At 43.3% G+C, this 17,041-nt stretch overlaps 1 protein-coding gene across 1 annotated transcript in view; it reads left to right on the forward strand.

The window, feature by feature from the left end:
* The first annotated feature begins 705 nt into the window (after positions 1-705).
* The window catches only part of RNF20 (ring finger protein 20), a 151,433-nt gene continuing 135,097 nt past the window's right edge, over positions 706-17,041 (forward strand). The window contains exon 1 of the mRNA XM_069752718.1: positions 706-711. The gene's annotated coding sequence lies outside the window, so the exon portion shown is untranslated. The remainder of the gene's footprint in view (positions 712-17,041) is intronic.

The following is a 17,041-nucleotide window of genomic DNA, read 5'->3' on the forward strand; positions in this document are numbered from 1 at the left end:
AGCTGCACACGGGGGCAGACTCAGAACATTATTAAATGTTAAGTGGGCACTTATTGTTATAGGGGAACTCAGGTTACTGTGACTATTAAAGGGGCACACAGGGCAATATTACTTTCTAGGGGGCAAAATATGGGCACTGTTTTCTAGGGCACTTGCACCTGGCATTACTATATTATAAGAGGGTTGCTATAGAATTTAGAAGGCACAGAGACCCGCACAGCAGGTGCAGTAATAGGGACACATATGGCAGCAGCGGCTCAGTATTGAGGTATCAGGTGTAGTAAAAGGAACACATACGGCAGCAGCGGCTCAGTATTGGGGTATCAGTAGCAGTAATAGGGTCACATAGGGCAGCAGTGGCTCAGTATTGGGGTATCGGTTGCAGTAATAGGGACACATACGGCAGCAGCGGCTCAGTATTGGGGTATCAGGTGCAGTAATAGGGACACATACGGCAGCAGCGGCTCAGTATTGGGGTATCAGGTGCAGTAATAGGGACACATACGGCAGCAGCGGCTCAGTATTGGGGTATCAGCAGGATGAGGAGTTTGTGCAGGTTGCGAATAGATGGTGATTCCTGGAATATGAGAAGTGAAATGTGTCTTTGTTGTATTCTCTGCAGCCGAGTCGTGGCAGGAAGTTGTCATGTCGGTCTGGGCCAGATGGAAAAGACGCGAAAAATTAATGATTCTATCATAAAGAACATCAGCGGTAAGACATTATCTGTAACTGTGCTGTGATCAGTTATATGTTCTTTAGGACTGGTATCTATCACTGACGATGTGGCGGTAATATCAATATTGGTCTTTATATAGAGTTTATTTTCAGTAACATCTCTGTCATCTGCTGAGGTTCTCCTCCACTATTAGGGCGCGTCATCGAGTTATAATCAAGGTTACCTGGTTAGGGGCCCACTCAGAAGCTTCCCCCTTATGACTCGTTTATCCTGGACCTCCTTCATTTAGTTTTGCACAAGAATTATTTTGTCTTCCACTGGTCGTTTTACAGACAAGTAGCCGGCACTGCGATAGATGTAAGCAAATGTATTTCTTGGATGGTGGAGGAAAACAAGATATATTCCTTGGAGAATTATCCCAGGCATGTTCTGAGATGGTTTTGTTTAATTGACGATGTTTTGTTGTTTTGGACAGGCTCTCTGGAGAACAGGCACACTAATGACTACATTTTTTTTTTAGCTGGATAAACGGTTCCTTTAAGTTACTTCCAATAATATAATTCATCTATGTATTCTCTTATAGCATGTCGTCAAGATTTTCCCAATTTTATTATTTTTGCGTATGCACCCTTTCCGATTTATATCGTGATTGATCGGAGTTTCATGAACCTGGTGCCACAATTATTTCTCTGTGCTGGTGGCTTTACTTGATTCTTGTTCAATATCCCTCATGTTACCATGAATTATTATTATTATTTTTTTTTTACTTTCAGTTCACTTTTTATAATCTCACTTCCCCTGTGGTGTATGAACCTTTCTCATCTCCCTTTCTTTCATTGTGGACTATTTATGCACTTAGCATCTGGATAGCTGCTTGTCATGGGGGCTTTAATACTTCATCTTTATCTCAATTCAATGTGACTCTTTACGCATGTGTGATTGGTATACTTGTTTGTATACCGATTTCCATGGTGATATATGCAGTATGTTCCAATGTGGCTTGTGACGCAGGTGTGGTTCACATCTGTTCTTGTATACCAATCTCCATGGTAACATGCAGTATGATTGAATGTGTCCCATGATGCATGCGTGGCTCATAGTTTCTTATGTAAAGATCTCAATGGTACCACATGCAGGCGCATCTCATTCTGTTTTGACTTTGCGCATGTGTTGTGAATTCACCATGGTAATCTATATAGTATATTAACATAGTTATTAAGGTTGAAGGAAGACTTTAAGTCCATCTAGTTCAACCCATAGCCTAACCTAACATGCCCTAACATGTTGATCCAGAGGAAGGCAAAAAAAACCATGTGGCAAATAGTAAGCTCCACATTGGGGAAAAAAATTCCTTCCCGACTCCACATACAGCAATCAGACTAGTTCCCTGGATCAGGCCCTATCAAGGAATCTAGTGTATATACCCTGTAACATTATACTTTTCAAGAAAGGTATCCAGTTCCCTCTTAAATTTAAGTAATGAATCACTCATTACAACATCATATGGCAGAGAGTTCCATAGTCTCACTGCTCTTACAGTAAAGAACCCGCGTCTGTTATTATGCTTAAACCTTCTTTCCTCCAGACGTAGAGGATGCCCCCTTGTCCCTGTCTCAGGTCTATGATTAAAAAGATCATCAGAAAGGTCTTTGTACTGTCCCCTCATATATTTATACATTAAAATAAGATCACCCCTTAGTCTTCGTTTTTCCAAACTAAATAGCCCCAGGTGTAATAACCTATCTTGGTATTGCAGACCCCCCAGTCCTCTAATAACCTTGGTCGCTCTTCTCTGCACCCGCTCTAGTTCAGCTATGTCTTTCTTATACACCGGAGACTAAATACTGCGTGGGCTGTGTTATATACCTACGTGACTGGGCAATATACTACGTGACTGGGCAATATACTACGTGGCTGGGCAATATACTACGTGACTGGGCAATATACTACGTGGCTCTGTGCTGAATACTACGTTGCTGGGCAATATACTACGTCGCTGGGCAATATACTACGTGACTGGGCATTATACTACGTGACTGGGCAATATACTACGTGGCTCTGTGCTGAATACTACGTCGCTGGGCAATATACTACGTGACTGGGCAATATACTACGTGACTGGGCAATATACTACGTGACTGGGCAATATACTACGTAACTGGGCAATATACTACGTGGCTGGGCAATATACTACGTGACTGGGCAATATACTACGTGACTGGGCAATATACTACGTGGCTGGGCAATATACTACGTGGCTGGGCAATATACTACTATGTCTTAGATTCTAGGTTCTTCAAAGTAGCCACCTTTTGCTTTGATGACTGCTTTGCACACTCTTGGCATTCTCTTGATGAGCTTCAAGAGGAAGTCACCGGGAATGGTCTTCCAAAAATCTTGAAGGCGTTCCCAGAGATGCTTAGCATTTGTTGGCCCTTTTGCCTTCACTCTGCGGTCCAGCTCACCCCAAACCATCTCAATTGGGTTCAGGTCTGATGACTGTGGAAGCCAGGTCATCTGGCGCAGCACCCCATCACTCTCCTTCTTGGTCATATAGCCCTTACACAGCCTGGATGTATGTTTGGGGTCATTGTCCTGTTGAAAAAAAAAATGATGGTCCAACTAAATGCAAACCGGATGGAATAGCATGCCACTGCAAGATGCTGCCGGTAGCCATTCTGGTTCAGTATGCCTTCAATTTTGAATAAATCCCCAACACTATGTCACCATCAAAGCACCACCACACCTCCTCCTCCATGCTTCACGGTAGGAACCAGGCATGTAGATTACATCCATTCACCTTTTCTGCGTCGCACAAAGACACGGTGGTTGGAATCAAAGATCTCAAATTTGGACCAAAGCACAGATTTCCACTGGTTTAATGTCCATTCCTTTTGTTCTTTAGCCCAAACAAGTCTCTTCTGCTTGTTGCCTGTCCTTAGCAGTGGTTTCCTAGCAGCTTTTTTACCATGAAGGCCTGTTGCACAAAGTCTCCTCTTAACAGTTGTTGTAGAGATGTGTCTGCTGCTAGACATTGACCTGGTCTCTAATCTGAGCTGCTGTTAACCTGCGATTTCTGAGGCTGGTAACTCGGATAAACTTATTCTCAGAAGCAGAGGTGACTCTTGGTCTTCCTTTCCTGGGGCGGCCCTCATGTGAGCCAGTTTCTTTGTAGCGCTTGATGGTTTTTGCCACTGCACTTGGGGACACTTTCAAAGTTTTCCCAATTTTTCGGACTGACTGACCTTCATTTCTTAAAGTAATGATGGCCACTCATTTTTGTTTACTTAGAATTTCTATTATGGCAAGAAAAAAGCAGCTAACAATCAATTCAGAAAGACTATCAGCTGTGTATCCACCAGACTTCTGCACAACACAACTGATGGTCCCAACCCCATTTATAAGGCAATAAATCTCACTTATTAAACCTGACAGGGCACACCTGTGAAGTGAAAGCCATTCCAGGTGACTACCTCTTGAAGCTCATCAAGAGAATGCCAAGAGTGTGCAAAGCAGTCATCAAAGAAAAAGGTGGCTACTTTGAAGAACCTACAATATAAGACATATTTACAGTTGTTTCAGACTTTTTTGTTAAGTATATAATTCCACATGTGTTAATTCACAGTTTTGATGCCTTCAGTGTGAATGTACAATTTTCATAGTCATGAAAATAGAGAAAAATATTTAAATGAGAAGGTGTGTCCAAACTTTTGGTCTGTACTGTATATCCTGCTTGGGATTTCACCTGTTGCAGCTTCATGACTTAGATATGGTCTGTAAATTGCTTTACTTGTCTTGCTCTGAATGCCATGTGCATTTAACAGGTCATTTTTTCGATGTTGTTGCACATTGTTGCTTATTATTAGGCGCATTTCTGTTAATTCGTTTATTGGTAAGACATGTGCATATGGTCCTAACTAATGCCTTTAATTTTGCATTTTATATGCAGGGTTATTCTCATGCATTTTGGCAGGCATATTAGCATTGTGGCACTTTATATTTAGCACCACTAGCGTTTCATTATCCTTAATGGGTGCTGACTAGTGATGAGTGAGTATACTTGTTGCTCGGGTTTTCCACAGCACGCTCGGGTGATCTCCGAGTATTTGTTATTGCTCGGAGATTTCGTTTTCGTTGCAGCAGCTGCATGATTTACGGCTGCTAGACAGGCTGAATACATGTGAGGCATGCCTGTTTATTAGGGAATTCTCACATGTATTCAGGCTGTTCAGCAAGCTGTAAATCATCAGCTGAGGCGTGGAAAACGAAATATCCTAGCACTAACAAATATTCGGAGATCACCCAAGCAACGAGTATACTCGCTCATCACTAGTGCTGACCATAGTTGTGTAAAAAAGTGTTTGCTCCCCCCCTTCCTGATTTCCTATTCTTTTGCATGTTTGTCACACTTAAAGGTTTCAGATCATCAAACAAATTTCAATATTAAACAAAGATAACACAAGAAAACACAAAATACAGTTTTTAAAGGACGGTCTTTATTATAAAGGGGAAAAGAAATCCAAACATACAGGGCCCTGTGTGAAAAAGTAATTGGGTGGGTCGGCACTCTTAAAACAGAAATTATCTGTAGTTCATCACATCTTTTGGAAGCGAAGTACAAATTCCATTGCCACATCTAGACGTGATTACTGTCACACCAGTTCTCAATCAATCAGAAATCACTTAAATAGGACTTGCCTTAGAAAAGTAAAGTAGAAAAAAAAGATCATCAAAAGCTAGACATCATGCCGCAATCCAAATTCTAGAACAAGTGAGAAGCTAAGTAATTGCGATCTATCATTCTGGAAAAGGTTTTAAAGCCATTTCTAAAGCTTTGGGACTGAAGGGAAGCACATTAAGACCCATTATCTACAAATGGCAAAAACATGGAACAGTAGTGAACCTTCCCAAGAATGGCCAGCCGACCAAAAAGATCCCATAATTCGATCCAAAGAACGACAGAATTCAATTGCCTCCGTTAAGGTCAGTGTTCATGACTCCACCATAAGAAAGAGACTGGGCAAAAACAGCGAAAACCAGTGCTGAGAAATACCAACAAAGGCTCATCTTAGTTTTGGCAGAAAACATCTTGATAGTTTCCCAAACTTTTAGCAGAATACTCTGTGGCCTGACGACACAAACATTGATATTTTTGGAAGGTGTATATCCCATTACATCTGGCGTAGAAGTAACACAGCATTTTAGAAAAGAAACACACCGACAGTAAAATATGGTGGTGGTAGTAGTATGATGGTCTTGGGGCTGTTTTGCGGCTTCAGAACCTGGAAGAGTTGGAAACCAAAATGGAAACCATTAATGGAACAATTAATTGTGCTAAAAAAAGGGAATGGACAGCACCTCCAAAAATCCTACATTGATCTAATGCCACTAAGCAAAAATATTTAACTAAACATGAGGTTCTTCTTTTAACATTCTGATCAGACTGTATGAAGCCCACTGCCACCTTACCACGAGCCCCTAAGTGGGTCCTAACTTCTATTGCCTTAAAGGAGTGGCATTGTGCACTAACCACCGCCGCAGCAACAATGCACTAGCAGGGCGGGCGGCCTGATGCCTCACAGCATTCATGCTGCAAAACTGAGTTCACATGACTACAGGCCACACAGCCCCCACAAGCACAGAAGCACAGCAACAATGGCTGCCACACAACACCAAATGAAAAGGAGCATTGTGACGAACCTTCCACATTGTGACAAACCTTCCACAAGCTCTCAAATGAGAGCAGAAATTGGCAAAATACTACAAAACGAGTCCAGCCTATTCAAAATCACCTGTGCGGAGGAGGGCACGTCTGGGGAAAAAAAAGGACAACACCTCTGTCAGAAAATATGACGTATTTGGTTCTTTACTATCATGCACCCTGAACTCTGCTAGATCCATTAGGTCTGTGTAAAGACACACGCTGCAGCTGTGGATCCCCCCACAGCACCTCCTTCTCACTGCCTAGAAAGCTCTCCTTCTCACTTTGTCTGTGTAATTCTACACCACTCAAGAATGTGATGGTGATCAGGAATCAGCCTTTGTCCCACGCACCTGGGACTTCTTTGTTCTTGAAATGTTAAGTATAATGGCTCTGATTAGTGATATAGGTGTGAAAATTACATATTTGGAATGTGAAATGATAGAAAACGCACTGGTGTGTAGCTCTAATTTCCCGTACCAACAGAATTCGAGAAATGGATTACTACTTAACCCGGTCATACAGATACTTCATGTTTGGGCTCAAATTAACACCCATCTCATGCTTGGGAGAATTAGTTTTGAGGTTCTTCTACGAGGTTCATAACCCGAGTTATGCTTATTAGATGGTCTTCCATACCTTTCCAAAGGAGGCGTATCCAGCCCCTCAGTGATGTCACAAGCAGAAGGTATAAAATATGGAACCTCATTTTAGGAGGTAGTCTTTTGCCCAGGAAGCCTGCTACAGGAGGCTCTGCAACCAGCCTGATGCATTGGGATGTCACTCCCTCCCTTCCCCTCACACTGCATGGCAGCCATGATATGAGAACTGTGTTTTTTTCAACTTTAATCCCTTTTATTTTGTAATCATTCTGTACATACTATAATTGTATCATCTTGTAATATTGTTTTTTTTTATACCTTTTGTAAACACTGCCTAATAGTGATGAGTGGGTATACTTGTTGCTTGGGTTTTCCCGAGCACGCTCGGGTGGTCTCCGAGTATTTGTTAGTGCTCAGAGATTTTGTTTTCGCTGCCACAGCTGCATGGTTTACACCTGCTAGACAGGCTGAATACATATGAGGAATGCCTGTATGCGGCTGAGGGGATGAAAACTAAATCTCCCAGCACTTACAAATACTCGGAGATCATTCGAACTTGCTCGAGAAAACCCGAGCAACGAGTATACTCGCTCATCACTACTGCCTAATCTTTTTGGAGTAAAAGCTATAATATTTACTAGCTTCATTTTTCTTGCTCTAAAATGTACCTCCAACATCCTCTGAAGTAAATTACGCTACTGATTGGGTTGGCTCATGACCCGCTATTGATCATAGGAATAGGAGCTGGTGACAGCAGAGCATACCGAGCTTGTTGGGTATAGCTGGCAGTGATGGAAAGGGGTTCATAATAGTATTGCCCAGCTGTGACAGGGAATAGGTATATCGCCCTCACTGCAGCGTGCCCAATAGCCAGTACACGACCGGGCAGCCTTTCTGGTGACTAATTACCTTAGGTGCTATTCCCTGGCTGACCTGAGGGTAAGGGGAGGCACCAGAGAGCAACCAGCTCCAAACCGGAACTGGGAAATGGGATATAAATAAATCTCTGAAGAAAGAACTTGGGCAACCAAACACCTCCGGATCATGACAACCTCCAAAAATCATACATTGACCTAATGCTGCTAGGCAAAAAATATATATAACTGCACAGCAACAATGGCCACTACACAGGGTCCAGCCTATTTTTGCTCTCACTTGAGAGCTTGAGGAAGGCAAATTTCAATGCTCCTTTCATTTGGTGTTGGTGCTGTGTGACAGCCATTGTTGCTGTGGTTTTGTGCTTCTGGGGGGGAGCAGTCTGCAGTCGTGGGGACTGTGAGGCATCAGGCCGCCTGCCCTGCAGATGCATTGTCGCTGGGATGATGGTTAGCACATGATGCTGTTCCTTTAAGGCGATAGAGGTTAGGACCTACTTAGAGGTTCACCATGAAGTGGCAGTGTGCTTCATACAGTCTGGTCAGAATGTTAAACTAAGAACCTCATGTTCAATTATATATATTTTTGCCCAGCTGCTCACTTTCTTTTTTTGTGGAACAATGAATTCTGCTGTCTACCAAAGAATCGTGAAGGAGAATAACTGGCCATCTGTTCGTGACCGCAAGCTGAACAAGACAAGGATCCAAAGCACACCAGCAAGTCCACCTCTGAAAGGCTTGAGAAAAACAAAATTAAGAAGTTGGAGTGGCCTAGTCAAATTCCTGACCTTAACCCCTTCCCGACCTTTGACGCCACGTAGGCGTCATGAAAGTCGGTGCCATTCCGACCCATGACGCCTATGCGGCGTCATGGAAAGATCGCGTCCCTGCAGATCGGGTGAAATGGTTAACTCCCATTTCACCCGATCTGCAGGGACAGGGGGAGTGGTAGTTTAGCCCAGGGGGGGTGGCTTCACCCCCTCGTGGCTACGATCGCTCTGATTGGCTGTTGAAAGTGAAACTGCCAATCAGAGCGATTTGTAATATTTCACCCATTATAACGGGTGAAATATTACAATCCAGCCATGGCCGATGCTGAAATATCATCGGCCATGGCTGGAAATACTAGTGTGCCCCCACCCCACCCCTCCGATCGCCCCCCCCACCCCCCCGATCTGGCCGGTACACTGCTCCGGCTCCCCTCCGTCCAGTGCTCCGCTCCCCCCGTGCTCCAATCACCCCCCCGTGCTCCAATCACCCCCCCTGCACTCCGATCCACCCCCCCCCGTGCTCCGTTCCACCCCCCCGTGCTCCATTCCAGCCCCCCCGTGCTCCGTTCCACGCCCCCCGCGCTCCGTTCCACCCCTCCCGCACTCCGATTCCCCCCCCCCGTGCTCCGATCCCCCCCCCCGTGGTCCCCCCCCACCCTATCATACTTACCGATCCAGCCGTGGTCCCGTCCATCTTCTCCCGGGCGCCGCCATCTTCCAAAATGGCGGGCGCATGCGCAGTGCGCCCGCCGAATCTGCCGGCCGGCAGATTCGTTCCAAAGTGCATTTTGATCACTGAGACATAATCTATCTCAGTGATCAAAATAAAAAAAATAATAAATGTGGATGCTTATTTTTCTGAATGTGAACTACACGACAACGTTTTTTCACTTAGCACAAAGACGCTGGAACACAAACTATTTATGGCCGCAGAAAGAGAGGTAAATTTGTTTTGGACAAATAATTCTTTGAAGTCCTATATGGAGTGCGGTCGAGTACCGCGAGGACTGCGTGTCATAAAAGAAATGGCTCAATATAAAGATAATGTATCCTTCATTAAAGAGTGGGAGAAAATCTTACTACAATGCTCCCAGGAATTACTCCGCCTCGTGTTGAAGCAAAACATTATTAATTATGAAGCCACTAAAGCCGAACTTACTAAAACTAAAGAAGAATTGAGAACCAGGTTGTCTGACACACAATGGTCAACTATTGACAAAAAACTGGATACAAAACTGGTCATTTTGCAAAATGATATAAAGCAAAGGAAAAGAGACAAATTTATAAGAGACAAAATTGATTTTGAAACAGACAGAATTTTTACTTGGAATAAAGGCAGCCTATCAGAAGGCCATCGCAGATCCCGCAACAAATGGAATCAGAACAAGGGACAAGGACGTAACAAGTCCCTGTTTAAAAAGAACAAAAATAAAAAAGATTACCTTACAACAGACTCAGACTCAAGTGCTACCGAGGATCCTTGTACATCTAAAAACCAAATGCCATTGCCACCAGCATCTATCTCAGGTGTTTCCCCTTTAGACGCAGGACGCGCCGAGGGGGTAGGAGAAATGGCAGAAGAAAATCCAAAAAAAAGGCGGCAAGTTTCGTGGCGGCCAACGAAGTAGCGGTTGTTAATTTAACCCCACGAACCTTGAGTGAAGCACATCTGTCGGTGTTGTCCAAAGGATTGAATTTTTGTATAGCAGAACCATTTAATCTGGTAGATTTTAAAATCGACCTTTTCAAGGCGGTTCGCAAGATCCATTTGTTTAAGTCGTTTTCTGCAGTTAGTAACCATGCCACCCCCCGTGAAGTGTTCCCAGGTGAGTCACCTTGCCATGTGGGTCCCCTGGGCTTTTTTGTCACAGAGGACCCATTTGGTGATGTGCGGGAAGAGACCCGTGACCTTTTGGATTCTATGAGCATTACTCCGGTTTCTGCAAGTCATAAAGATAAAGTAACTGCACCTTTTACTGGAGGTAATAAATCTACCTATATGCCCCCAGTAGCCCCAGGTAATCTTGTAGATGTTTTCCAATCGCAGGTTTTAAAAGATATGGAGGCTTTAATATATGAAAAGCCCATAGAAAACCTTCTTTTAAAGGAAAAACAAGCTTTGGGTGAAATACAGGGCTGGTCTGATGTGATTGTCCGTAGTGCGGATAAAGGTGGCAACGTGGTGCTGCTTACAAGAGAATATTACAAAACAGAGGCATTGAGACAGCTGTCAGATGATACAACATATTTGAAGCTTAAGGGGGACCCTACGGTAAAATTTAAAAATCTCTTGCGTTCGTTGCTAAGAGATTTTGTGGATAAAAAGGTGTTTTCTTGTAAACAGGCTGAAAAGCTACTACCGGATTTTCCGAGACGCCCACATTGGTATCACATACCGAAATTACACAAATCAGTGGAAGCCCCCCCTGGCCGTCCCATAGTGTCAGGGGTTGGTTCGTTAACTGAGCCTATCTCCTCTTACATCGACTGGCTGCTGCGCCCCCTGCTGTTGGATGTCCCTTCGTTTATTAAAGACACGGGAGACTTTCTGAATGTGATTAAGGATTTTGAATGGCAGGAGTCATATGCTCTGACTTCGATTGATGTCGAAAGTCTTTATACACGTATTCCACAAAAGTTGGGGGTGGAAACAATTAGAAGCATTTTGGAGAATACTCCCACTGGTCATGACACTGTGGAGTTCATTTGTGATGGACTCTCGTTCATTTTAGAACACAATGCTTTTTCTTTTGACGGCCAGTGGTACCTGCAGACGGTGGGTACCGCTATGGGTACCCCCGTCGCATGTACCCTGGCAAACCTCTTTCTTGCGAGGTTTGAGGAGGAATATATTTATTCCAACAAAAACCCATTTCTTCGACATATCAAGCTATATGCTAGGTATGTGGATGACATGTTCATGGTGTGGGATGGGCACCAGGATGCCTTCACGGAGTTCGTGAGGTACCTGGGGACATCCAATACCATGAACATGGGGTTTACCTCGCAATTTGGAGGCACCAACTTGGTCTTTTTGGATGTCCAGTTATGCATTGAGGACGGGGGGATCTCCACTAGAGTATATCGTAAACCCTCGGCATGTAATTCTTTATTACATTATAACAGTGCTCATCCGCCATACATGAAGGGATCTCTGCCCTATAGTCAACTTCTTAGGGTTAAGAGAATCAATAGTGATCCTGCAGGTTTTGCGCAGCAGTCAGTCGATTTGATTGGAAGATTTAAGAAACGTGGGTACCCCCCATCTATTTTAAAAAATGCCTACGATAAAGCAGCAGCCACGGATGTTTCCACCACCTCCAAAAAAAGACAAAAAGAAGAAAAAAAGTTTGTCTTCAGTTTTAAGTTTGGCCCTCTTGACAACCACATCAGAACTGTCATACGTAAAAATTGGTGTATTTTACGTCAAGATACTGACCTCAAAGAAATAATAGATAGGGGACCTCTCTTTGCTAGCCGTCGCAGTACAAACATTAGAGACAGCATAGTCCGCAACCGCTTTGTCACTACCAAAAATAATTGGCTCACAGATAGTATCCCTAAAGGCAACTTCACATGCGGGGGTTGCAACTTCTGCAAGTACCATCATACGGGTAATAGAATTAGAGTAGGTCATATCCAGCACACTGTACGGGACTTTATTTCTTGCAGGACTACCCATGTCGTCTATGTTCTTTTTTGTCCGTGCAGACGCTTTTATATTGGCAAAACCTTCCGCCCACTGTTTGTTCGGATTAGGGAGCATTTTTACTCCATTAGAACAGGGAAAGGAGCTCCAAGGTTAATAGACCATCTACACACTTGCCATGCAGGAGATGCCCAAGTACTAAGATTTGCGGGTTTGGAGCGGGTCTCGTTGCCTGAGGGAGGAGGGGATTTGCGCCGCCTCCTGCTGCGCAGAGAAGCCAGATGGATCCTGCGCGCAGACGCAGCAGGACCATCTGGTTTAAATGACAAAGTCGACATGTCGGTTTTCTTATAAAAGTGTCTCAATCTTGGTTTCTAAAAGCTGTATTCGGTTTATTTGTAGTTCTCAGCATGTGCTATTTTATTATTGTTGTTTTTAATACCATTTTGTTTTAAATGTAACACTGTTTATGTTTGGAGTCCAGGGGGAGGAGTCTGGGATCCAGATGGGTCTATAAAACTCCTTCCTGTTCCACTCAGCATTAGGACCCGTTGAAGTGCCGTAGAGCACGAAACGATCGTTGTCCGTGGCTGACCCTATCCCTCCCTGCTATCCGTTTGTTTATATGTCCTAATAAAGTGATATTCACCGCAACAGGGTAAGTGCGCGCCTACTTTTTCTTTTTTGCCATTTGGATTCTGCACACATTTTTCCTGGCAGCAGCACCCCGTTGATTCAGGTGTAAAGGATTCATACAGCCAGTATCACTTTCTGTGGTGCTAGACCGATATTATAATACGGTCACTGAGTTGGACCTTTGAGCAGTGCGGATGTATGTTTTCTCTACTATTGGACTAACCTAACATGCCCTAACATGTTGATCCAGAGGAAGGCAAAAAAAACCATGTGGCAAATAGTAAGCTCCACATTGGGGAAAAAAATTCCTTCCCGACTCCACATACAGCAATCAGACTAGTTCCCTGGATCAGGCCCTATCAAGGAATCTAGTGTATATACCCTGTAACATTATACTTTTCAAGAAAGGTATCCAGTTCCCTCTTAAATTTAAGTAATGAATCACTCATTACAACATCATATGGCAGAGAGTTCCATAGTCTCACTGCTCTTACAGTAAAGAACCCGCGTCTGTTATTATGCTTAAACCTTCTTTCCTCCAGACGTAGAGGATGCCCCCTTGTCCCTGTCTCAGGTCTATGATTAAAAAGATCATCAGAAAGGTCTTTGTACTGTCCCCTCATATATTTATACATTAAAATAAGATCACCCCTTAGTCTTCGTTTTTCCAAACTAAATAGCCCCAGGTGTAATAACCTATCTTGGTATTGCAGACCCCCCAGTCCTCTAATAACCTTGGTCGCTCTTCTCTGCACCCGCTCTAGTTCAGCTATGTCTTTCTTATACACCGGAGACTAAATACTGCGTGGGCTGTGTTATATACCTACGTGACTGGGCAATATACTACGTGACTGGGCAATATACTACGTGGCTGGGCAATATACTACGTGACTGGGCAATATACTACGTGGCTCTGTGCTGAATACTACGTTGCTGGGCAATATACTACGTCGCTGGGCAATATACTACGTGACTGGGCATTATACTACGTGACTGGGCAATATACTACGTGGCTCTGTGCTGAATACTACGTCGCTGGGCAATATACTACGTGACTGGGCAATATACTACGTGACTGGGCAATATACTACGTGACTGGGCAATATACTACGTAACTGGGCAATATACTACGTGGCTGGGCAATATACTACGTGACTGGGCAATATACTACGTGACTGGGCAATATACTACGTGGCTGGGCAATATACTACGTGGCTGGGCAATATACTACTATGTCTTAGATTCTAGGTTCTTCAAAGTAGCCACCTTTTGCTTTGATGACTGCTTTGCACACTCTTGGCATTCTCTTGATGAGCTTCAAGAGGAAGTCACCGGGAATGGTCTTCCAAAAATCTTGAAGGCGTTCCCAGAGATGCTTAGCATTTGTTGGCCCTTTTGCCTTCACTCTGCGGTCCAGCTCACCCCAAACCATCTCAATTGGGTTCAGGTCTGATGACTGTGGAAGCCAGGTCATCTGGCGCAGCACCCCATCACTCTCCTTCTTGGTCATATAGCCCTTACACAGCCTGGATGTATGTTTGGGGTCATTGTCCTGTTGAAAAAAAAAATGATGGTCCAACTAAATGCAAACCGGATGGAATAGCATGCCACTGCAAGATGCTGCCGGTAGCCATTCTGGTTCAGTATGCCTTCAATTTTGAATAAATCCCCAACACTATGTCACCATCAAAGCACCACCACACCTCCTCCTCCATGCTTCACGGTAGGAACCAGGCATGTAGATTACATCCATTCACCTTTTCTGCGTCGCACAAAGACACGGTGGTTGGAATCAAAGATCTCAAATTTGGACCAAAGCACAGATTTCCACTGGTTTAATGTCCATTCCTTTTGTTCTTTAGCCCAAACAAGTCTCTTCTGCTTGTTGCCTGTCCTTAGCAGTGGTTTCCTAGCAGCTTTTTTACCATGAAGGCCTGTTGCACAAAGTCTCCTCTTAACAGTTGTTGTAGAGATGTGTCTGCTGCTAGACATTGACCTGGTCTCTAATCTGAGCTGCTGTTAACCTGCGATTTCTGAGGCTGGTAACTCGGATAAACTTATTCTCAGAAGCAGAGGTGACTCTTGGTCTTCCTTTCCTGGGGCGGCCCTCATGTGAGCCAGTTTCTTTGTAGCGCTTGATGGTTTTTGCCACTGCACTTGGGGACACTTTCAAAGTTTTCCCAATTTTTCGGACTGACTGACCTTCATTTCTTAAAGTAATGATGGCCACTCATTTTTGTTTACTTAGAATTTCTATTATGGCAAGAAAAAAGCAGCTAACAATCAATTCAGAAAGACTATCAGCTGTGTATCCACCAGACTTCTGCACAACACAACTGATGGTCCCAACCCCATTTATAAGGCAATAAATCTCACTTATTAAACCTGACAGGGCACACCTGTGAAGTGAAAGCCATTCCAGGTGACTACCTCTTGAAGCTCATCAAGAGAATGCCAAGAGTGTGCAAAGCAGTCATCAAAGAAAAAGGTGGCTACTTTGAAGAACCTACAATATAAGACATATTTACAGTTGTTTCAGACTTTTTTGTTAAGTATATAATTCCACATGTGTTAATTCACAGTTTTGATGCCTTCAGTGTGAATGTACAATTTTCATAGTCATGAAAATAGAGAAAAATATTTAAATGAGAAGGTGTGTCCAAACTTTTGGTCTGTACTGTATATCCTGCTTGGGATTTCACCTGTTGCAGCTTCATGACTTAGATATGGTCTGTAAATTGCTTTACTTGTCTTGCTCTGAATGCCATGTGCATTTAACAGGTCATTTTTTCGATGTTGTTGCACATTGTTGCTTATTATTAGGCGCATTTCTGTTAATTCGTTTATTGGTAAGACATGTGCATATGGTCCTAACTAATGCCTTTAATTTTGCATTTTATATGCAGGGTTATTCTCATGCATTTTGGCAGGCATATTAGCATTGTGGCACTTTATATTTAGCACCACTAGCGTTTCATTATCCTTAATGGGTGCTGACTAGTGATGAGTGAGTATACTTGTTGCTCGGGTTTTCCACAGCACGCTCGGGTGATCTCCGAGTATTTGTTATTGCTCGGAGATTTCGTTTTCGTTGCAGCAGCTGCATGATTTACGGCTGCTAGACAGGCTGAATACATGTGAGGCATGCCTGTTTATTAGGGAATTCTCACATGTATTCAGGCTGTTCAGCAAGCTGTAAATCATCAGCTGAGGCGTGGAAAACGAAATATCCTAGCACTAACAAATATTCGGAGATCACCCAAGCAACGAGTATACTCGCTCATCACTAGTGCTGACCATAGTTGTGTAAAAAAGTGTTTGCTCCCCCCCTTCCTGATTTCCTATTCTTTTGCATGTTTGTCACACTTAAAGGTTTCAGATCATCAAACAAATTTCAATATTAAACAAAGATAACACAAGAAAACACAAAATACAGTTTTTAAAGGACGGTCTTTATTATAAAGGGGAAAAGAAATCCAAACATACAGGGCCCTGTGTGAAAAAGTAATTGGGTGGGTCGGCACTCTTAAAACAGAAATTATCTGTAGTTCATCACATCTTTTGGAAGCGAAGTACAAATTCCATTGCCACATCTAGACGTGATTACTGTCACACCAGTTCTCAATCAATCAGAAATCACTTAAATAGGACTTGCCTTAGAAAAGTAAAGTAGAAAAAAAAGATCATCAAAAGCTAGACATCATGCCGCAATCCAAATTCTAGAACAAGTGAGAAGCTAAGTAATTGCGATCTATCATTCTGGAAAAGGTTTTAAAGCCATTTCTAAAGCTTTGGGACTGAAGGGAAGCACATTAAGACCCATTATCTACAAATGGCAAAAACATGGAACAGTAGTGAACCTTCCCAAGAATGGCCAGCCGACCAAAAAGATCCCATAATTCGATCCAAAGAACGACAGAATTCAATTGCCTCCGTTAAGGTCAGTGTTCATGACTCCACCATAAGAAAGAGACTGGGCAAAAACAGCGAAAACCAGTGCTGAGAAATACCAACAAAGGCTCATCTTAGTTTTGGCAGAAAACATCTTGATAGTTTCCCAAACTTTTAGCAGAATACTCTGTGGCCTGACGACACAAACATTGATATTTTTGGAAGGTGTATATCCCATTAC

Source organism: Ranitomeya imitator, chromosome 2 (genome assembly GCF_032444005.1).
Source record: "Ranitomeya imitator isolate aRanImi1 chromosome 2, aRanImi1.pri, whole genome shotgun sequence".
NCBI classification, from domain to species: Eukaryota; Metazoa; Chordata; class Amphibia; order Anura; family Dendrobatidae; genus Ranitomeya; species Ranitomeya imitator.